The sequence below is a fragment of the Protopterus annectens genome, chromosome 4.part0, assembly GCF_019279795.1.
Source record: "Protopterus annectens isolate FY-2018-M chromosome 4.part0, PAN1.0, whole genome shotgun sequence".
NCBI lineage: Eukaryota > Metazoa > Chordata > Ceratodontiformes > Protopteridae > Protopterus > Protopterus annectens.
In genome coordinates, this window is record NC_056733.1 from 818041684 (window position 1) to 818066238 (window position 24555).

A 24555-nucleotide genomic window follows, 5' to 3' on the forward strand; every position below is an offset into this window, starting at 1 on the left:
TGGTTTGTCTAAAAATCATCTCCAATCAACAAGGTGAATGGTCTACGAAGGGTCACTTCAGTCATGCAAACAAGCAGAACAGTCCTAAGTAGATGTGGTTCAGTCTAACAAAAAAAAGAAATTCAGAAACCAGTCAGAATTAAGTCACTGTGTTTTAGAGTCTCAGTGCAAGAGATCAAGGGAACTCAAAGTTGACAAGATGTTTCACATACAAGGTATAAGACATTAAGTCTATTTTTAAATTAATTTTAGTGTTAAAACATTATTGCCAGTAGAATGAGAGATTATAGACAAAAAAGATGATCATGCGTTCCTAGTAAGCAAGTGAATATAATTAATGTAGTTACTTCACTGAAATTACTTAGCAGAAACTAGAATATGAAGCTTACTTTCCATCAAGCTGAGTGAGGCATTAATTCATTCAATTTCAAGTGTATAAAACCTGTTAATCCATCTACTCCCACTTTCAAAAAGAAAGGCAAGGAGATAAAACACCTGTTGGCAAAGCCTTTGAAAAAGGGTTTTCAAATTGAGCAAAATGAAGGGGCAAAGGGTCTATATTAGATAACTGAACGTTTGACTCTCATATGGTCGACACCATATAATCGAACTTTCAAAAGTCTGAATAGCTAATAAAAAATAACTACACAAAACATCTACCTTAAGCTTTTAAGCAGTGGGCAAGCCCCCCCTGCACCCCACACTCTTTAAATATACCAACTCTGAGACCGCACTACAGTGCAGAAAAGGGAAATCTTCCCTTATGGAGATCTCTGTTACAATGTATGAACATTCAAAAATATGATCGTATGGTGTTGACCATATGAGATTTAGAATTTTGAATGACTGAACATTCAGTATAGATCCGGGGCAAATAAGCTACACAGTTAAAATTTCCGACTTCGAGGCAATCTATGCCTGACATACAAAGCTATGTCAAATCCAGAATTAATGGACATGCTCCACCTCAGTAAATCTAAATCCCTTAGAGCCACACGCTCGAGGGACTTGAACCTCAGCACAGAAATAAATAGAACTTGCTGGAGGGACAGGTTCATAACCCAGAGGCTCCCTTCGCTCTGGAATAGAATTCCAGTTCATGTGAGGCAGAGCACCTCACTGAATCTCTTCAAGAAGAATCTCGATAGGTGGATTGGGGATCGTAGGTTTGTCCCAGGGATTACTCCCGTGTCACTATTAGACAGAGGCACAGTAAACTAAACCTTAAAAGGGCACAGTATACTCAAATCAAGGGGTGGCGTAAGCCATACAGAATCGGGCTAGGCTTATAATTGCCCCAGGGCAGATAGCCTAGTATGAACCTATGAACCTATAAGAGTTTTGAAAGTAGATAAAGGAAGGTCATCAGCTGTAATGAAACAGTGTGCTTACAAAGAAAAAAAAAAAAAAACTGTTTCACTGCCTAGTGACAAATTTTTTTATATAAAAGTTTCCTGTGATGTTATTAATAGCACAAATGAGCATCTTGACTATATTTTAGAAGAAATATGTACTAGTAAACAGATTTTTATTTTATTTTTTTTATGTAAAGCTATATGCCTAAAACAAAGACCACGAACCAAGTGCAGGCAAATAAGTGGCACAATTATAAAAGAAAAGTACAGTTTTGTACCTACCATAAATGTAGATGTTCGAGGATTCCATTGCTGCAGTCCTGACTATTGGGGTATAGTAATACCAGAGTATTCAGTCTTTTCTTGCCCCAGATGACAGAAGACCCTAAAAAGACAAGTCCCAGAACAACCTGCACCAAAAACATGCACAATATATACAACCATATATATAAAATATAAGCATGTAAACTCACCTACACAACCACCCCTAAATACAGAGGGAAGGAGGATTGGACTGCAGCAATGGAATCCTCGAACATCTACATTTATGGTAGGTACAAAACTGTACTCCATTGCTGCAGTCCTGACTATTGGGTAGAATCCCAAAGCAGAGGTAAGGGAGGCTGGCAAATTATAAAGCAGTAGGAGCTGACAACATGCCTTGTAAAACAGCTGTGGCAAAACCAGCCCTAGACTTAGAGTAGATAGGAAGGTGATAATGCCTAGAGAAAGTATGCACTGAACTCCAAGTAGCTGCTTCCAGAATATCCTTAGTTGCCACCCCCCTTAGAAATGCTGTTGAAGTGGCAGTAGCCCTAGTGGAATGAGGCCTAATCCCAGCTGGAATCTCCTTGCCATGATGGGAATAACAAAATGCAATGCAAAAGCCAATCCACCTAGAAATAGTTTGTTTTGACACAGGCTTGCCCTGAGAACTCAAAGCAAAAGAAACAAACAACTGCTGAGACTGCCTAAAATCCTTAGTCCTGCTTAAATAATAACGCAATTGCCTGTGTACATCTAAAGTGTGCAAAATCTTTTCCCCTTTATTTTGAGGATCTGCAAAAACGTAGGGCAAATGAATAGTTTGGTTTAAAGCCACACTAGAAACCAAATGATACCCTATCCTTATGGAAAATCAAAAGGGCTCTACTGCCATAAGGGCCTGCAACTCAGACACCCTTCTTGCAGAAGTAATAGCCAACAGAAAAGCAGTCTTCCATGACAAATATTTCAATTCAGCAGTAGCTGCAGGCTCAAAAGGTTGTAGAGTAAGTTTTTCCAACACTGAGATCCCAAGCCCCTCTAAGAAACTGCTTGAACAAAGGATAAACAAAGGTGGGTCACAATCATAGTGAGCTGAAATTGCTGCAGCATGAATCTTTATGGAAGAGAAGGACAAACCTTTGTCCAATAATTCAGTAAGATATTGAAGAGCCACACTCAAATTAGGCTCTGAAATCTCCAAATTCTTTGCTGTACTCAAATCCAAATAAAAACCTCTTCCATTTTCTCTCCTTGTACTAGGTCTTCTAGCTTCCATAATCACATTTAAAACTTGTTGAGGAAGTTGAGACCTGCTGTGTTTCAACACAGAATATGCCAGGCTGTTAGATGAAGAGAGTGAAGCTTGACATTGAGCAGATGACCGTCCTGCTGAGATAACAGATGAGGAATCCAGTGTTGCCGAGGCCAATCTGGAGCTATCAAAATCATCCTTGGCCTGTCTTGTCTGACCTTTAATAGTACCTTTGGAAGAAGAGGTAGAGGTGGAAAGGCATACACATGAAGGTTTTTCCAACTGAAAGACAGAGCATCCACTTTCCAAGCTGTGTGATGAAACCCCTTTGTGCAATACTTTGGCAGCCGGTGGTTTAGTGGAGAAGCGAACAGATCTATGTCTCCCATGACACTGTCAGTTTCTGAAATACATGAAGATCCAGTTTGGGATCCATGATTTGTCTGCTTAACACATCTGCTAAGGAGTTCTGTGCTCCTGGCAGAAACCTTGCCTGAAGAGTTAGTTGCAAGCTCAGCGCAGTCTCCCATAAAATCATTGCTTGCCTGCATAGAGGATAAGAATGTGTTCCCCCTTGTTGATGTACCACATGACAGTTGTGTTGTCTGTTAGAATCAACACCTGCCCTGGAAGAAGTAACTCCTTGAAAGCCATTAATGCAAACTGGACTGCTAACATCTCCTTCATGTTGATATGTAGATGCTGTAGTCTGGCAGGCCACTTGTCTTGTATCCACTTTCCATTTAGATGAGCTCCCAAGCAATGTCCGAGGCATCTGTCGTTAGAATCTGACTTGCCTCTGGCGGGTCACAGAGAGTCCCTTGTTTAGGTGACATTCCTGAGCCCACCACAAAAATTCCTTTTGAATGCAAGGTATTATTTGAATGACAGTGTCCAAATCCTGGCAGTGCTGTGTCCATACATTTTGAGATACCATTGTAGCTTCCTCATATGCAGTTTGGCATTGGGAAGCACCAGAATACAAGATGCCATGAATGATGAGATAGTTGATGGAAGTAAAGTGACAGACTCTTTTGTTTGTCCGGCCATCTGGGCTGCTGTATTCAGTCTTACACCCAGAAAGCACATGTCTTGAGAGGGTACTAGACTGGACTTTATTTCGCTCACAGAATACCCTAGGCATCTTAGCACTGCTATAACATATTCCAGATGCTGTAGAAGGTCCTCCTTTTCTTGAGCCAGAATCAGGCAGTCGTCCAAGTAAGGATAGATTTGAATTCCTTGAAGCCTGAAGTAAGCTATCACTGGAGCCAGAACCTTTGTGAATACTCTGGGCAGTAGATAAGCCAAAGGGCAATGCAGAGAACTGATAATGACCTTGAGATCTAAAGTTACCATCCAGTGATCTTTGCCCAGCAGAGGTAAAAGCTGTTGTAACGCCAACATCTTGAACTTGGGAATGTCCGCATGCCTTTGAAAGGGGCATTGTATGGAAATAAAATCTGTAACCGTGGTGAATGATATCCAACACCCATTTGTCTTGAGTAATTAAATCCCAATTTTCTTTGAAAAGAGACAGTCTTGAATCTGCTGGCAGCTGAAGAAACAGGTCATTGGGTCTGTTTACGAAAGGACTGACCCTGCCCTCACCAGAAGTCTGAGCAGGTGAACTCCTGTTCTAGGCCTAAAGAACTTTGAGCCCTGCCTAGACTGAGAATCATAAGCAGGATATGTCCACCCCTTAGCAGGCCAATTTCTACTAAACTTGGTGGCTGCACCTGCAAAAATATTTAACAGTTTGCATAGACTTAGCTTTGTCCTCCATTTTCTTTAAAACAGCTTCCACAGGCGAACCAAACAACACATCAGACTGTAAAGGAGCATCCAAAATCCTTGTCTTAACATGCTCAGCTAAATTCTGATCCTTCAACCAGGCATGGAACAGAGCTGGTAGCAGCCACCCTCGAGGAGGCCTGTACAGCATCAAAACCACATTGCAAAGAATGCTTACCCACTTGTTCGGACACATGAACCAAATCCAGCAACTCTTTACACTCAATACCTTAGCATCCACCTTAGATTTCAATTGTGAAAGAAGGTAATTCTGATATTTTAACATGTGAAACTGACAATACAAAGCTCTCATGGCTAGAGTGGAAGAAGTATACACTTTCTTTCCCCACCTATCCAAAGCCCTAGCCTCTTTATCAGTGGGGACAGGATTTTTAACCACAGAAGCTTTTACACCCTTAGGCCCCTGGGAAATAGTTTCTGGGTCGCCCTAGGACTCTTAAACAAATATTTATGAGCTTGGGCACCCTATAATACCTATCAGGCTTAACAGGAGCAGGAGGCAAAGAGTCAGGGTTCAGGAAGCCTCTGCAAAACATCTTCCACCACATTCAACACAGGAGGAATAGCTAAAGGCCTATGCTGGGGTAAAACAAGAACTCCTAAGCCTTTTCCTGGAGTCAGAGTAATCCTGGCCTTCCCATTTAAAGTGCTCCCTCATGGAATGCAAAGTCTCTGAAAATGAGAAATCCTCAGGTGGAGACGCTGTAGGAGTGGAATCATCCACATCAGAATCAGAATAGGTAGGATACTCCTGCAAATCTTCCACAGAAGATTCTGAAGCCTCAGAACACTGTTCAAAACTCTCAAACTCAGATTCCACCCTAGGCCTCTTATCAGGCGGGGCATAGAACCCTAATCATAGTAATCAAATCTTCTGCCATCTTAAGCATATGTTTCTTAGGTACAGAACCTGAAATGGTAGGAGAAGCCCCCACTGAAGCTGAAGTAGGCCTACCTCTCATAAGTTTTTTGGTAACAGAAGAGGCCCTAACTACCTTGGGAAGAGAGGGAAGAACAGTCACCTGAGAAGCCCCTCAGCCTGGCCTACCTCCTGAGAGGCACATCCTGTAAGAGTATAGTTTCTGCCTGGGACTCCATGAAACTCCTGGCAAAACCTCCGGCTCCACTGAGCCTCCAAAGAACCGGCGTCCGGACTGCCGGTTCCTCACCCCTAGGCTTCACTGTTTTATCCTTACAACGTCGTGCTCAGGCCCTAAACAAGGTATACACAATGTATGGTAATGCCTGTGCGGTATCTGTTTGCCACAAGAAATACAGTTATTCACTTTTTCTGACATCCGGTTAAATACTGAGGCAAAAAAACCAAAATGTTAACTCTGTTTCGGTCTGAAACTAAAATCTCAGAACGCCAACCTGCAAATTGCTTCTGCATCGGACCATGCGGTAAAAATGCGGCAAAAAGACGAGGATATGGCGTCGGTCGACTATACCCCAATAGTCAGGACTGCAGCAATGGAAGACGAAGAACATCTGATCAAGTAAACACAGTGGCACTGACATGATTATAAAATGGGTGGGTATGAACTTTCATTTCTAAAACGAATAAGCCTACTTCAAAAGCAAAACAGTACAAACATTCACTTGGGAAAGGCATTATCAGCCTCCATAATGATACTGACCTTATTTTGTCCATGACCAGGGGTGGGGGTTAGGCTATTACAAAAAACGGTCTCATTGCCGGGATACTGGCAAGGGCATAAAGTACTTTCATGCCTGCTTGAGTGACGGCCTCCTCTGTCAGCGCTCACCCATACCAAGTTAAATTCCCAGGTAAAGAAACAATCCAGCTATGTCCAAATAGAGTGAGACTTGATAATCATTATTCAGACCAAATGATTTATCTGGGGCATTGTAGAACAGAACCTACTAAATTTATAGCGCAAACGAAAAATTGGCAGATGTCATTAAATAAAAAATAAAGATATCACCATAATGGAAAAGGACTTTCTTCCATCAATGGCTACATAAACTTTATATGGCCATTTTTTAGGACAGGGGGTAGAATGGGTATAAGAATGAGCACAAGGTGACAAATACAAATCAGCGCTGGTTTTATGGACCAATATCACCAGGTTAACAGGGCCACAAAAGGAGCAATGACAGTTCTTTGTTTCACTAACCTGGTACTGCCAACTTAGGAAAGAGATCACGTATACAATTCTAGCAGCAGATCACTCTCCGATATATTTTTGTCATGGCAAGGCCCCTTGCATTCATTATGGAGTTTTAAAAATTTTCAAGAAGTCTAAGTGGCAGAAGATAAACAAACAAGGCAGTTTTCCTGAGAGCTACAGAAGGAAAAGCTTGCTACAAGAGCTATAAAAAGCTAACAAATAACCACTTGAATCCCTATAACAGGCATCCATAGTTTTTAAATTAAAATGAAAGTGCCAGCAGACACACAGACTTGAATAAAATAAAAGTTAAAAATTCCAGCCACAGGAAGAAAACGAAAACTGTAAACTGGGTTTTAATACCACAACAGACTTAGCGCTTTTACCTTACATATAACAGGCTTCTTCAGAGTCAATTACAATACATAAAGCACCCTCCTTAAATAACACAATATAAATTATGCCACCAATCAAATGCTTCCTAATTTCATTTAAAGACATACAACATAAATCTTCATGTGTGTGTATGTATGTGTGTGTATATATATATATATATATATATATATATATATATATATATATATATATATATACACACACATCAATATTATATAAAATTTGTAACAATACATATTAAAAATATATAAATATATATACTCTAACATGTGTAATTAAGCAAAACTAGTCACCTCTTTATTACTTTTTTTCTCTATAACCAAAGCCCTTTGTTTTAATATTAGTATCAGAGAAATGGCATCAGTAAGCCCTGGAGCTACTGTGGCATTTAAGCTAAGTTGCCACTTTACTCTCTTGCCTCAACCCTCAAACTCCAATTATTCATCACCCTCATTTTCTGTCTGCATCACTCTATCACAAAAAAAATTATTTTTTTTTAAACTCAGTACATGTAGCACTGTGAAGATAGAGGGCATTATGCACGTCTTTATTTTTAATGGCTCTAAGGTGCTCACTTATTCTGTCCCAGAGCATGCGTGTAGTTCTGCCTATACAAAATCCAGGGCAGGAGGTACAGGTTGCTAGGTAAATTACATTGGTAGAATTGCAGTTAAATTTACCAAGACATTTTAAAGTCAAGTTTGAACTGACTACCGATACACAAGGGCCATCATTAATGAACTTGCAGAGCATCTAAGTCCCACATTTGAACATTAGTGACCTGTATTGCTTTATCATATTTTTGTTTCTATGCCCTTTCAAGATAGTCTTAATATATCTACCCTGTTGTAGGCCACCAATGGCTTATGCCAGAGTTTCACCTTAGTTTCTTGTTCAAAACACAGGTCCCAACTCTTGTTAATAATATTAACTATAGTCAGGGTCAAGCTGTTGTAACGTAGCACAAAAGGATCCCCTTCCCTATTTTTCTGAGTAACTTCTTGTGACTTTCCACCTCTTTACAAAATCGGTGGGTATAATACATACCTCTTTTCTTTTATTTCACGTTTCACTTTAGACAAAGTCTTTAGTGGGTATCCCCTCCAAAAAAAAAAAAAAAAAAAATCTATCAAGGTATGTAATTCATTGTTAAACGTTCACTCATCACTCATGAGCCAAGAGTACCTCACCATCTGTCCTTTTATTATACTTCTTCGATGCTGGGATGACAGCTATTATAATGAAGCAAAGTATTAGAAAAGGTTTCTTTCCTAAAGACAGTACTATGGAGCTTGTTATCCTCATCATTAACCGAAAGATGTATGTCCAAAAAATCACTCTCTTTAGAATTCCACCTACTAGTAATGAAGTTGTGGAATTTAAATATTCAACAAATTCTATTCCTTCCTTTTCATTTCTTTGCCATAAAATTAGGATATCATCCAAGAATCTAATAATGCCAAGTTAGCAAATACGGGGGTGTATTTCACCCCCATAGCAACTCCTGATATCTGATGGAATAACTCCCCCCTCAAAGACAAGGAAATTATTTCTCAAAACAATTTCCATGATTTCCATCAAAAAGATGACTTTAGTCTTATCTTATCATTTTTCAGTACACTCTTATCTATCTTATCATTTTTCAGTACACTCTCCTGAAACATTTAAAGTCCACTATCATATGGAATAACAGAGAATAAGTTTATGACATCTATTGTCAACAAAGATTAGTCCATTTCCCTGTTTGGTTTCAATCTTTCAAGACAGTGCCAGGAGTTCTTAATATGTTCGGCATCCCTAACTACTAGTCCTGCAACCTTATCCACCCAAGCTGCCAAAGGTTCAGTTTTTGATCACTTTGCTGATACTATAGGTCTAAAGGGTGGATTTTGTGGGTTATAGTTGATTTTTGGGATGCCAAAACCTTAGGTGTTATAGGATTCTCCACTGTAAGAAATCTCAGATTGTTTAGATCAATGACCCCTTGAAATAATGAATCGGACAAAAAAAAAAATAAATTCTCATGTAAGCCCTTTTAACTGTTCCTAGAGACCCTAGAATAGGTGGTGGGTTTATTAAGTATCTCAAACATCTTAGATACATAATCCATTTGAGGCATGATAACTACCCCCCCCCACCTCTTTCCGGTTTCATAATCTGAAAGTTGTCATCCCTATCTAGGGCTGTGAGAACTTCCTTTTCTTTTTCTGATAAATTTCCTTGTCTATCCTTTCTTATTTTTGTCACCTTCCTCATCTCTTTTTCACACATTTTTTCGAACAAAGCTGTTTCATAGTTATGGGGAGGGGTAAACACACTTTTCCTTCTCAAATTCCTGGGTCCCCCCCCCCTCTATGCTTGAAGTAGAATGCCCCTGAAAAAACAAACAGTCTCAAATTTAGCTGTCTTGCATACAATTTCAGATTATTTACAACTTCTGTACAGTTGGATAACCTCGGTTGCACTTGGATAACCTCGGATGCATTATGCTGAGCAACTAGCCTGGAGGTGTGGCCTGTGAAGATAGAGGGCATTATGCACATGTTTAGTTTTAATGGTGGCATAACTTATATTGCGTTATTTAAGGAGGGTGGTTTATGTATAGCAATTGACTCAGAAGAAGCCTGTTATATACAAGGTGAAAGCTCCAAGTCTGTTGTGGTATTAAACCAGTTTTCATTTTCTTCCTGTGGCTGGAATTTTTTACTTTTATTTTATTCGTCTGTGTCTGTTGCCACTTTTGTTTTAATTTATTTGGTTTTCTAGCCTGGGAGAGAATGGATTCTTTACTTGGTTTTTAATGGCAGCACTCTTGGGGGAACCTATTACTTCTGTACAGAAGTTGTCTGCACTACTCATGAAGGATCGAGCAACAGAATAAGGAGACTTCCCTGACTAGTTCTCAAGCTGAATTGTTCACTCTGCATATACCAGTACTAATGGAGAATGGAAATGTTGCTACAGGGATGAAAAGGAACACACCACATGGAATGGACCTCTCAAGCTGGTTGGCGGCACTGGAAGTAGAATTCGGAACAGTAGTGGCAGAAAAAACTAGCATGCCTAACTTAAAAATGCAAATCAGTGATTTTGAGAAACTGTGTAAAAGATACAAGTCTTTACAGTTGGCCAATGTCTTTTTAAAAAAATCATTTTCGCTCAAACAAGTCCCGAAGGGGCTAAGACTATGGAAAATCCCTATGGGGATTGAAACAGGAACAATGGCATACACAGAACTCATAGGGCTTTTTGATAAAGCCAGACTAGAGATGCTGGACATTATAATAAAGAACAATGAAAGTAAGTTGCCTGTCTTACAGACAAAAATTACTACATTAAATCAAAGTATTATGAATAACGTTGTTTGAGCAATACCAGCATAAATACTGTAAAGTGTTAAATGATGTAGAAATGTTTGTTAAAGATAAAATACTAAACAGTGCAAATTAGCTAGGGATAAAGCTGACTATGAAAATAATAGAGCCTATCCCACTGATGGAATAACTAGAGTTAATAAACCTGGGAAATATGAGAAGGGAAATGACTACAGTTTACAAAATTGTGTAAGGAATGAAGGTGAAATGCTTAGTGAAGAATGTGATGCAGTTATTTTAGAAGATGTACAACCCAGATGATCAGAACGCTTGAAAAATCAAGCGAATAAGAACTCCAGGAATCAGCAGAATCACACATACAACAGGAAGAGGAGGGGTGGGGGGAGAAGGAGAAGGACTTAATTCCTTTTGAAACTGAACAACATGTTACTGAAGGTCATGATGCTATAAAATATATAACTGAGTTTTATAACAATTGTGAAATTAATGATGTTTTAAAAGACATGGCTGACCTGTACAATAACCGTGACAATGGTAATGATTTTGAGATTGGTGAAGCAACCAACTCTGATGTCTTGTTAGAATGTGAAATTATTAAAAATCAAGGTTTTACGATTTACGTTAGTGATTTACAAGTGGATGAAATGCATTTTGAATTATTGAAAAAGGGTCTCTCCTTTGTCCCTAAATTTAATTCAGATATAGTTAATTTAATCTGAAATTGTATGTAAGCCAGCTAAATTTGAGACTGTTTTTGTCAGGGGCATTCTACTTCAAGCATGGAGGGGGGGGGGGGACCCAGGAATTTGAGAAGGAAAAGTGTGTTTAACCCACCCCATAACTATGAACAGGTTTGTTTAAAAAAATGTGTGAAAAAGAGATGAGGAAGGTGACAAAAATAAGGGATAGACAAGGAAATTTATCAGAAAAAGAAAAGGAAGTTCTCACAGCCCTAGCTAGGGATGACCACCTCCGGATTATGAAACTGGACAAAGGGGGGGGGGGGCTAATTATCATGCCTCAAATGGATTATGCATTTAAGATGTTTGAGATTCTTAATGACCCCACCACCTATTCTAGGGTCTCTAGGAACTAAGTTAATAGGGCTTACATGAGAATTGATTTTTTCTGTCTGATGCATTATTTCAAGGGGGCATTGATCAGAACGATCTGAGATTTCTTACAATGGAGAAACCTCTAACACCCAAGATTTTCAGCATCCCTAAAATCCACAAGAACCCACAAAATCCACCTTTTAGACCTATAGTATCAGCAAAGGGATCAAAACTGAACATTTGGCAGCTTGAGTGGATAAGATTAAGGTTGCAGGGCCAGTGGTTAGGGATGCCGAACATATTGTTAAGGACTCCTGGCACTGTCTTGAAAGACTGAAAGCAAACATGGAAAAATGGACTATTCTTTTTTGACAATAGATGTCATAAACTTATTCTCCATTATTCCACATGATGGTGGACTTGAAATGTTTCAAGAGAGTTTACTGAAAAGTGATAAAGTAGATAGGACTAAAGTCAACTTTTTGATGGAAATTGTTCTGAGAAATACTTTCCTTGTCTTTGAGGGGGAGTTATTCCATCAGATATCAGGAGTTGCTATGGGGGCAAAATGTGCCCCTGTATTTGCTAACTTCATATTATTGGAATGGGAAAGAAAACACATTTTTGATACCCCGTATATGGAGAAGATTAAATCCTATAACAGATTCTTGGATGATATTCTAATTTTATGGCAAGGAAATGAAAACGAAGCCATATAATTTTTTGAGTATTTGAATTCCACAACTTCATTTCTGAAATTCACCAGTAGGTAGAATTCTAAAGAGATTATTTTTTTTTGGACATACATCTTTGGATTAATGAGGAGGATGACAAGCTCCATAATACTATCTTTAGGAAAGAAACTTTTTCTAATATTTTACTTCATTATAACAGCTGTCATCTCCAACATCAAAGTAGTATAATAAAAGGATAGATGGTGAGGTACTCTCAGCTCATTAGTGATGAGAAAACTTTTAACAACAAATTACATACTTTGATAGGTTTGTTTTTGGAGAGGGGGTACCCAATAAAGACAGACTAAAGTGAAATGTGAAATAAAAGAAAAGAGGCATGTATTACACCCACCGATTTTGCAAAGAGGTGAAGAGTCACAGAAGTTACTCAGAAAAATAGGGAAGGGAGTCCTATTGTGCTGTGTTACAACAGCTTGACCCTGACTATAGTTATTAACAACAGTTGGGACCGGTTTTGAACAAGAAACTAAGGTGAAACTTGGGCATAAGCCGTTGGTGGCCTACAGCAGGGGTAGAAATATTAAGAACATCTTGGAAGGGCATAGAAACAAAAATAAGATAAAGCAATACAGGTCACTAATGTTCAAATGTGAGACTTGTAGGTGCTGCCAAGTTCATTAATGATGGCCCTTGTGTATCGGTAGTCAGTTAAAATGTCCTGGTAAATGTAACTGCAATTCTACCAATGTGGTTTACCTAGCAATCTGTACCTCCTGACCTGGATTTTATATAGGCAAAACTACACACAGGCTCAGGGACAGAATAAGTGAACACCTTAGAGCCATTAAAAATAAAGACGTGCATAATGCCCTCTATCTTCACAGTGCTACATGTACAGAGTTTTAAAAAATTAAATTTTTTTTTGTGATAGAGTGATGCAGACAGAAAATGAGGGTGATGAAAAATTGGAGGTTGAGGCAAGAGAGGTAAAATGGCAACTTAGACTAAATGCCACAGTAGCTCCAGGGCTTAATGATGCCATTTCTCTGATACCAATATTAAAACAAAGGGCTTTGGTTATATATAAAAAAAGTAATAAAGAGGTGACTAGTTCTGCTTAATTGCACGTTTTAAGAGTATATCTATTTTGAATATGTACTGTTATGAATTTTATATATTGATGTTGTAATACATATACAAATGAAGATTTATGTTGTATGTCTTTAAAAGAGATTAGGAATCATTTGATTGGTGGCATAATGTATATTGTGTTATTTAAGGAGGATGCTTTATGTATTGTAATTGACTCTGAATAAGCTTGTTATATGTAACGTGAAAGTGCTAAGTCTATTGTGGTATTAAACCAGTTTTTACAGTTTTCGTTTTCTTCCTGTGGCTGGAATTTTTTACTTTTGCATCCATAGTTTTGTTCAAGACAATATTGTCACAAGGCAAGCCATTCGTATTTCAAAGCTTTTACTCATGGATCTGGAGTTTGCTTAAAAGATTTCTTCTATTCAAATTAAGGTTTACAGCTAGAAAGTATGAGCCAGAATGTGTTAACATTTTTATTGCAGCATGCTAAAAGGCGGCATAATATTTTCCATGCACACCAAGACACAGTGGCAGGTGATGGGCAGAATACGATGATGGCTGACAGCACTTACTTCTTACCTACAGTTAGAATTCTAATAACAGCTTTAGTCACAACATCTGGCAAAAACCACCAGAGAATACACTGGAGGATTTTGGTTCCAAGTCCATACTTATCAACTTCTTAGCATAAGAAATCTGGACAAACCCAAAAATAATGGGGGGACAAAGGCTCAAAAGCAGAGACAAGTTTTAAATATTGCTCCTATAAATTTAGAAAGTTAATAATAAAAGTTTTTGGGTTAGCATTAATTTTTCTGAAACTCAAATTTGGGTCTTTAGTGACATTAATCCTCAATGATTTGCTAGAAAACCATAAATTTTATAAAGAACAGACCAAAAATATGAGGTGAAAATCTGGACAATTGAGAGCTAGGTTCAAGTCTACTTACACAAATAGCATAAACAAAAAAAATAAAAGGAATGTTTGAGAAATGGCAAAATCTGTAGAGAAAACTCATCTCTTCATAAAAGATGCAGCAGGACTTTGAAAAGTTAAACTGTTTCAGACCCCCAAATAAACATGAGCAAAGTTCATACAGTTACTTCCCATCAAAAGTTATATTATCTTAAACATGTTGCAACTTTCAGGTTATCTAACCAACTTTCCTTTGAAGGATATTTGGTTTTAAATTTCTGATCCAGTAAGAAGTGAACAGCCAAAACTCAGCAAAAAAGGGAGATACTTCTGAAAGAACAGTGCTAGTTGAGTATTTACTAGAGCTGCCTCAGTCTGGGGACACCATTCTGTAAGTCCCACCCACACTACACCACCACCAAGTGATGGGCCTCTTCCCAAACATGCATTATGGCACTACAGTTCAGTTCAGCTTTGCTTTTCACTAGAGATGTTGAGTAGACCTTGCTGAGTGAGAGAAGTGAAGAAATATTTTCATGGACTGAGGATCAGAAAGGAAACAAGCTGTTGCTATTAGTCACTGGACTCATGTCTATGAATTTGACCTGCAAGTCTTCTGCAACTGCTATATGGTCTTTAAAGTCAGAGGTACACATTATAATTACCTTCAGTTAGAAGTAGGACCAGCTAATTTTCTTCTGACATATCTATTCAAAACTTGTTATTGTACATTCCCTAATTACCCTGTGTAACATCATACTTATATGTATATTTAATTCTCAAAATATAATTAACTAGTTTATTCAATTTCAAAAATTTATACAAAGGTAAATGCACAAAATTGGGAAATTACAACTGTTAGCATTTGCCTTTGAAGACAGACCACTCGACCACCACTATCATATGTTAATAGTACTGTTAGCTCATTTTAAGAGTACAGTGGCTGTGTCTTGGGTCTGCAAAAGTAGTCTGTGTGGTGACGGAGCATAATTATAGTAGCAGAAAGGGATAGTAGCACTGAAAATATATTATTGGTTCTTCCTGGAAATCAGTGCAAGTATCTGTGTGTGAGAATGTGAGCATCCGTACGCAATAATTTTAGAAATGATACAGCTGGTAATGTTGCACTGACTGTGACATGTATCCTAAGGCAGTGGTTAAAGTTTTGCACTGTGGCAGGCTCTGGTCAAAGCCCAAGGCAGCAACATTCATTTTCCATATTCTTTTAACATCAAGCATCTTATGTATATTCTTGTCAATGTTATGGACTGGTAGATGACACAAAATGTTCAAGAAAATTTAATAATTTTAAGATGTTTGGTACTTATTCTTGTGGAACATGCATAAATTACCAGGACATCAGTAACATTCCATATTTTTGGCAAAGTAATGGAATAGCTCCATGTCAATCTAAAAATGCTACTTATGCTGCATATCACAGGACTTGTGAAGCATTTTATAATGAGAGAACTACAAGAATGACATGAACACATTAAATCAGTTAAGGAATGTATTACTTAAGCACACAAACATTTTTTTTTTGTTAATGAACTTTACGTTTCATGAGCTGGAGCACTACTGTTTAGATACAGAGAAAAATCAAGCTTTGAATTTTGATTGTGAATAATATTCAAAGCAAGTCTTAATTCCTGCATAGGGGAGGATGAGCAGCAGACATCATCCTGACCATCAATGGTGTGGAGGGAGATTGTCCAGTCCACTACAATGCTGACACAGGTGTAAGGGGTATGGCAAGTGACAAAGGCCAGGCTGGCAATTGCATTACAGAGTGGCACAGTACATAGCCAGAGATGTGCCACTTAAGCATGCATACACCCTCTGAAACAGTGACTACCAAAGTCACCTCTGCCCCTGCCTTTCCCTGGCAGCCAAGAGTAAAACCCCTCATTTCACAGCGTATAATATCACCACTCATGACATCTGACTCTTGCCACTAAACTGGTCAAAAGGGCTTGTGCTCAATAGAATGGATAGGTGTAATGAGCAAGTTCAACACCATGACAGAGTACAAATGAATAGTCATTCATCCTCAAAAGAACAAATGGGCTTACACAGCTGTGGAGAGGAAGGCTTGATGGTCATGGGGACCCAAAAACTTAAAAATGGAAAATAAAGTATGCTAGCTCAAAAACCTCTTGTACTACATAAGTTTTATTTCTGTTTTATGCTGCCATGTTTCTTATTTTTTGATAATCAAGGCTGTTTTTACCTGACAGAACTAAAGTGTGTGACATCTTTATATCTGTAGTTACATGTCAGCACTCGGCTTTTGTTCTTCAATCTGAAGTAGTCCTCATAGATAACCAAAGTGCTTCCTGCATATTTTGATGGAAGAAAAGCAGTTGAATAAATTTTGTTATTGCAAACTTCAAGTACAGCAATAGTCCTCAAAGATAACCAAAGTGCTTCCTGCATATTTTGATGGAAGAAAAGCAGTTGAATAAATTTTGTTATTGCAAACTTCAAGTACAGCAATGAACATCTTGAAGAGGCCTGATAAGCCATGCAAAACTGATCCTCTAACCTCTTAATGGCTGCTATCAACTTATTATGGTCAGGTTCCAAAGATATGCAGCTCTGCAAGGCAGGAGGAACAGCCAAGATGGGCACTGGGTTTAGCTAAGATTCAGGTGCAACCACAAGCCCTGTAATGAAATGTGCGCTGATCTAAATGTATTACCCTCTGATACAATGGTATGAGCTTAAGTGATTTGGCAAGGAGTTCCAGACAGAACAGACAAACACAACTTAACATTGATGCAGTTTCTCAAAATTTTCACTGTGGTGCTAGTCTATAAACTCTTGTTGTCTTATCAAAGTTTTCACAATCTCCTGGTTGAGAAGTTGAATGAGTCTTTTCCATTTTTTTTTTTAATTCTAAGGTTTTTTTTAAACACCTTTACTGAATTATCACTTGTGAAACAGATTTACATTTATATAAAATTAATCAAACTGCATTAACAAGTTCATGTTTACAATATTATACTTCACATATATTGCTACATATCATATAATCTAAGCAACAGTATATACATTATTCAATTCCTGCCTTTTTAAACAAATATCTTTATTACACCATCACTTATGACAATCATACATTTACGTAAATGGAAAAAAACGACATAGGCAATCATATATTTATATAAATGAAAACAAAACTACACCGACACAATCCTAGTTGCAAGCCTCTTGTATATGTATTGTTCCCACAATTCCCATTTTTTCCTATGCACTTTATGCCTACTCTTTTCAAAAGATCTCATTTCCAGTTGTTTTATCTCGGTTATTATACTCACTATTTCTAGTATTGTTGGTTTATATTATGATTTCCATTTTCTAGTAATTTTTTTTTTTTTTTTGGCAAGCAACCATAATTAGACACAGCAAGGCCTTACCATGTCTAGACAAGCTGGAATATGAATCATAACTCAGAAAAATCATCTCCCTCATCACACCTATCTACCCACTCAGCATCTCCAACAGTGCATCCCACAGGGAATCCTTAAAGACCGCCAACTCACTGCGCTACCAGAACATATTCCAATTACCTTTCTTCCCTATCACATATTCAAAATTTGCTGCCTACCGAAGGAAAAATTATGTGAAGTCTACCTGTGTTATAAAATATCTACGTAAACATTTCCAAGCAAAAATGCCAAATCTTCTAGATTTTTCTTTGCATATTTGGGACATACATATTTCCTCACATTGAATAAGCAATTCACAAAGAAACAAACTCTCTTCCCAATCCTTTCTACCCTCCTCTTATTGATTCTTATACTTTATATGCTCCAATAATTATTCCATTTTTAATGCCAGTCTCTGTTCTAGATTCTACTAAAACTCTACCAGTGGTGGTCTTTAATTTAGGACCCCCTATTTCTTTCTCTTCGCCTATACTCTGATATCGGTCCCCGATAGGGAAGGCCATCTCTAACCTGCAGGCCATCTCTAACCTGCAGTCCAAATAAACTCTTGGTGTCTTCCCATTCTATCATCTTTCCCTCTCTAGTCATTTGCCCCAATTCCTTGGTTCCTTTGTCAGTTTTCTCCAATCAATTCCAGTCCCCTCTTGCATATTTGTCTATATTCCCAATTGCAGTCACCCCTATTGGCAGAATCTTCTTTCTTCATTCCTGTGTTGACTTCGTTCTTAGGATACTTTCTGCTGCTTTATAGATAGAATATTCTGTATGATTATTGTCATTCTCCTTAAAAGCCTGCAACCACAATCCCAGTCTCTCCTTGTTTCTTGAGCTTTCCCCAGTTTCATCATCATGCCTTTCCACTTTGAATTATAGTTTTCTGCTTGTGCTATGTATAGGAGCCTTAACTGGATAGCTCTGAAATACCCCTAACATTTTAACTGCTTTGATCTCCTTATCCATATCCATATAATAAAGCTTCCATTTTCTCAGTTTTTGTATGATCTTTTTAGTCTCTTCCCACATATCCTTAGCTGCCAGACAAGAATAATTTTTAAATCCATACTCCTAAATACTTAAATTTTATTATGTCCAGCTAAATATGGATATTGCTGAACAAATACATATGTGGGCACATAATTAACTGCTATTGCCTTTGTTTTAGCTTCATTAATTTTGTATCCTGAAAAAATGTGACACTGTCTCAGAATGTTCCACAACACTAATGTTTGTTTCTTTCTGGTTTTGTCAAGTATAAAATAATATCATCTACAAATAGAACCTGCTTTTCTTGACTACCATACCCATTATAGCCCATTATAGCCTTGAATTTCTGAGCCCCTTATTTTCTCTGCCAATGGTTCTAAATATAATGCAAATAAAGAAGGGTAAAGAGGAAATCCCTCCCTGGCTCCTCTGCTCAAGCAAAAATTATCAGAGAAGACCCCACCCACTTAAATTTTTGCCTCCAATATTCTCTTAATCAACCTTATAATTTCTTTCAGGAAATGCAAATGCTTCCACTCCCCTGCTCATAAACTCCCAACTTACTCTTTCTCTGCCTCAAGACCCACTGACAACAATGGTATTTTCTTATATTCTACTTCCCTCCAGAATGGAGCTCTATTTGTTAATATTGTCAAACACTTGCCTCCCCTTCCACAAAACCATACTGATCCATATCCATCAAATGTTATTACTTTTGCCATTCTTTTAGCCATTATAGACATGAACACTTTATAATCATGGTTCAGTATTGAAATGGGCCTGTATGAAGCTGGATCTGATGGATCTTTACCCTGTTTAGGTATTACAGTGCTTTCTTCCAGGACGTTGGTACTTCTCTTAAAATACTGTTAAACAAAACCTTCTAGATCTTTATCAACATTTTCCCTCCTAGCCTCCAAGCTTCCATATGATTACCATCTATTCCTGGGGAACTTTCCTGTAGATTGGTTATACATCACAATTTTTATCTCATCTCTTCCTATCCTGTTAGTAATTGGGCCTCATCTACCTCTAATACTTGCATATTTAATTTTTCCATAAACGCTTCCATTTGTATCTTTTCTTGATTTCCATATTTCTCTGCTTTATATAGACTTTACTAGAAGTTCCAAAATATTTCTAATACCTGTACAAGATCTCTTGGTACCTTCCTTGTTATAGGCTCCCTAAGCTTGGTGACAGCTCTATCTACTTTCTATTGCCCGAGTAGTTGTGCTAAAAGTTTTTTGTGCTCTAGGTGTTATTATAAAAAACAGTTGCTTAACAGCAATCTTTCTAAACTCTTGTAGATTGAGGTAATCCCCTATTTCTGCTTAGCATTCTACTGCTGATGCTCTTCTTGTTCTGTGAGATCCCCCTATTCTGCAATACTTAATTTGTCGGTCCCTCTAAAGAACTCTTGTTACTTCTTAACCATAGCTCCCTTTCTTTTATTTCTACCCTATTTATAAACTCAACCTTAATTTTATCCAACTCCCCAGCTATATTTTCAGAAGTAATTTCAATCCTCTGGAATAGCTCCTGAATAATCTCCACTACCCATTCCTTAAATTCCTCTCTTTTCAACTAAGTGGGAAAGCACCAGAGTCTCATTTTTATTTCATTGCCCTATGTTTTGATTTTAGTTATTATTGGCATATGATCTGAAATATTTATTGGGTGTGTATCAAGCCCTTCAATTAAAACGCACATACTCCTGTGAAATGCAAACTGTGTCTAGACTAGCTCAATTTATATATCTTGGGGAATACTATGTAAATTTACCCCCAACTCCAATTACTGAATTCACATCTTCCATTCCAAATATCTTCATAAATTTCTTCAAAAATCTATTCTCATAGGAGGTTACTAGGGTATTGGCCCAGAGGCCCTTATAAGCCTAGCCAAGAGTTTAGCCCAGGTTTAGACAAATCAGCACCCAATGCCCCTGTCCAGCAGGGACATGGGTGGAATCCCAGGGGTATATTTTCTGTTTCCCATGCAGGTTGCGCTTAACAAGGGCTAAAGAGGTACTCTTCTTGATGTGGAGAGGGAGTTTATTTTATACTTTCCCTTTTGGGCCCTTCCCAGACACATCTTCACTACTGCAAATTAAATTAAAGTCACAACCTACAAGTAACATTCCTTGCTGAAAACTGATTATTTCTCCTAGAATTTTCTTAAGCTAGATTATAGCAGTTTTCGGTGGAATATAAATACATGCCAGTGTAAGCCTCCTCCCCTTTCCGGTAGGCCCTTAGCACTATACATCTGCCAATATTACCCTTTTTATCCTCTTCTATCACTATTGGAGCTCCATTTGCAATTGTTTTAAGATTCTACTGAATAACTATCCTGAAAAAAAAAATTATCAAATTCACATGTTCACTTTTTTCAAAGTGTCTCTTGTAACATTACCATTGACACTCTACATTTTCTAACACGGGTACCTGTTCTTTTTTGGACCACTGACATTTAAAAGACATTACAGAAAGCATCACTGTATTATAGTTATTTCTACCTTTTCTGAATAACACCTTTTTTGTTAAATGTCTAGGTCCAGCTTTTGTGTTACATGCATACACTGTTTGGCATGTTGAACTTTTATATGGTTGTTTCTTGTCACATCCATTTGAGCCTATGGTGCATGCATCTTACAAAACCTTTTGTTTTATTGAAAGCCCTCAAACATAAAAATAAACAAACTCCCTAACACCTATTACTACTAACACATAAAACTATGTACATTTTTAAATATTTAAGTTTTACCCTCCTAACAGGAGCATATGTCCCAAACTGACAGCCATACTCAGACTTGAGTTAACCTAAAAGAAAGGGTAGCTGCTAAGACACATAGCACAGCCTGTGCTAAGTGCAAACTGTTTTTCTCTTATCTTTTTAGCTCTCCCAGCTGGGAAAACCCCTGAATGCTTTCCGATACCATCACCTAGCCAGTTTCTCTTTTATTTTTTTTCCCAGCCAATCACTCTTCACCAGACTGTAACCAGTTTCTCTTTTTCAAATAGTCACCATGGAGACATGAGAACCAGAAATCCAATTTCTCATTTTCAGATTGCTTCTATGATGACATGAGGGCCAGATACTATCATGCCATTAAGCATACATTCATTTGCTAGAAAAAGACTTGCAAGATTCAATATTTTTTTCATTTACTTGCTTTCTCTTAAAACTTGTTACTAAATCAATCTAAGGTCCTTAATCCAGTCATCCCCCTGTGCACGAATGATAAAAAGCACATTATTTTTCTTTTGTCATGCTCTTTTAACTATTTTTCTTTTACAATGTAATGCCTGCATTTCTTAAAACTGAACAAGAAAAGAGAAAGAAATGGAAAAAAGAAGAGCATCACTTATTTATAATCCTCATTACCCTTAAAAATAACCGAGAAAACTTTACTTTACAGCATGCAAGGAAAACCATACACCACAAAAAAAAAAAATACTATTAAAAAATGTTTTCTTCATTTGCAGTTAACTTTGTCCCCTCTCTTCCCCTCCCAAAGCATTTTTCCGAACATTAATGACATGAACTAGGACATATATTTTTGAGTCCAGCTCTAGTCCAAATTCTGAAAAAGTCAAATAATTCCAAATGTTATTGCTCTGTCATATTTCACAAATACAATTATTGCATTCTACTCCCACATCAAGTTACTGGCTTTATTACGGTTCATTCTCCATCTCCCAAAATCAGTCTCTGCTTAATTTCCAGCGTACTCTTGACTAAGTAAACTCTCGTGCTCCCTTCCTTCTCTTCCAACATTTTCCATTGAAACAGGTAGTGTGTCTCTCTGTGGTCTTTATTACCAGAAGTACAAGAAGCAGAATCTCCCTCTGTTTCACAGCTCACTTTCTGTTAGACAAACTTTTGTATTTCCTCCTTAGCATGTACTTCTTCCCTGGAGGGACAACTTAATTTTTTGATGAATACCTTGAAGACAGCTGGCTACAGCAGTTAGAATCTCTCACCTTCATCTCCACATTCTCTGACTAGTGGAATTAATTTTCTCCTATTCTGCCTCGTGTACAAGGTGCAATCATTCTCCACAAACACTCTGCTGACTCCCGCTTTTCGTATTTTGTCCCTTTTGCTACAGTTTTGTCAGAATCAACTCCTTCTGCTAAGATTGCAACTTTACTACTAAAGTTCAAGGATGCTTTCTCATAGCCAGCTTTGGTACACACACGATATGCCCTTTTCAACTAACAATGCCTGCTGTGGAATACCAGTTCAGTTGCCGATTTGTGCTTTCATAAAATTAATGCTGTCTATTCCTTCCTGCTTCTCTGGGACAGCTGAAAATGTCAGGTTTTCCCTACATGCTCTGTTCTCCAATTCTAGTACTTTTTGAAACATCTCTTCCTGAGCAGTCTCATATTTAGTCAGCCTTTTCTTCATTTCATCCTCTGATTTTTTTCAGCTTCATCACCTCATCTGAATATATGTTTAAACTTCATCCATTTTTTTCCAGCCTTTTGTTGTTTCGATACACTCCATCAGGGTTTCATTTATTTTAACCAGATCTTTATGCAGTGGTCCTGTAAGTTAGTGGAAGTCATGTCTGGAGATTGCATTGCTTTTTGCTGAACTTTCCCCATTCAGTGTTTCTTCCTCACTTTTTGTAGCCGATTTTTTTCCAGGTGCTCTGTACTTTGTTTTTCTTGGCATCCAAGCAATACATTTACTAACCAGTTACTGAAATTTACCCATAAACATACAAGTCTATTGGCCTTCTCTGTTGAGTTTGTGTTTTCACACTGGGAGAGCCAGAGTTAAGCTGTTATTCAATGTGCAGACATCTTGGAAGTCATATGAACCTTTTCCTTGATGCCTTTTAGCAGTATCACTGAATGATTCTATATTAAAACCTCGAAAGACAAAATCCTCGAAACTTACAAGATCAAGCCTAGATGGTCAAATCTGGTAAGCTCAACAAAAAAATAAGACTACACCTGCTTTTGCAAGGGTGCAAACCCCCCCTCTGCCTCCCATATCCCCTGCTACTTATTATATTCCAAGTCTTAAGATCTCACAGGAGGAAAAGGATCAATATTCTGATCTCAGTGTCACAATGCTGCAGAGTTCAGGTTATTTTCTTTTTGCTGTTTTGATCTTACAAGATTCAAGCATTTGGGCACAAATGCTCGAATCTTGTAAGTTTTGGGCATTTCTTTTTCCAAGATTCTCAAGGAGAACCCACTGAACACTCTGCAGAGAGTATACCTCTAGGTATCATCATTCCAGTATTTATTTTGGTCTCCTTAAAAGCTTGTCTGCAAGATGGAACCAACTGACAGTTGGGCACTTTACTAAAAAGAATAACTTCTAAACTAGGTAAAGACCATAACAAAATAAAAAGGAAAACTAGTGTTAGAATTTGCTAAGAAGACTTGGGATTAAACACAAAATCAGACAGGCAACAGGAAGTAAAATTTTACCCCAAGGGGAAAAAAAAAAAAAAACAGAAATAAAAGAAAAACTTCGTGAAAGCAGCCTGAGGCCATCCAAATGTGCGAGTCAACTTTTGTGACAGGACAGAAAGTATGTAGTCTGCCACAATAGTGCTTTGTGGTGACATTGGGTTGAGATTACCATCACGTTAATGCTTTGGGTAGCCTGTCTTAATGATGTCATCAGTCCCATGTGTGTCTGCAACTAGAGCTTTGCAATTCAAGATCACTGCTTCCAAACTTTGCCCATGTTACATTCAGATGCTCATGAGCTACTACTCAGAAAACAGACAATGAGCCAGATTCAATAAAGCCTACATCAAGTGTATACTGTT

At 37.8% G+C, this 24555-nt stretch overlaps 1 protein-coding gene across 5 annotated transcripts in view; it reads left to right on the forward strand.

Annotated features, from left to right (window-relative positions):
- LOC122799595 (splicing factor SWAP) overlaps positions 1 to 24555 on the forward strand; it is a 1354031-nt gene that overhangs the window by 540028 nt on the left and 789448 nt on the right. The gene's annotated exons all lie outside the window — the stretch shown is intronic.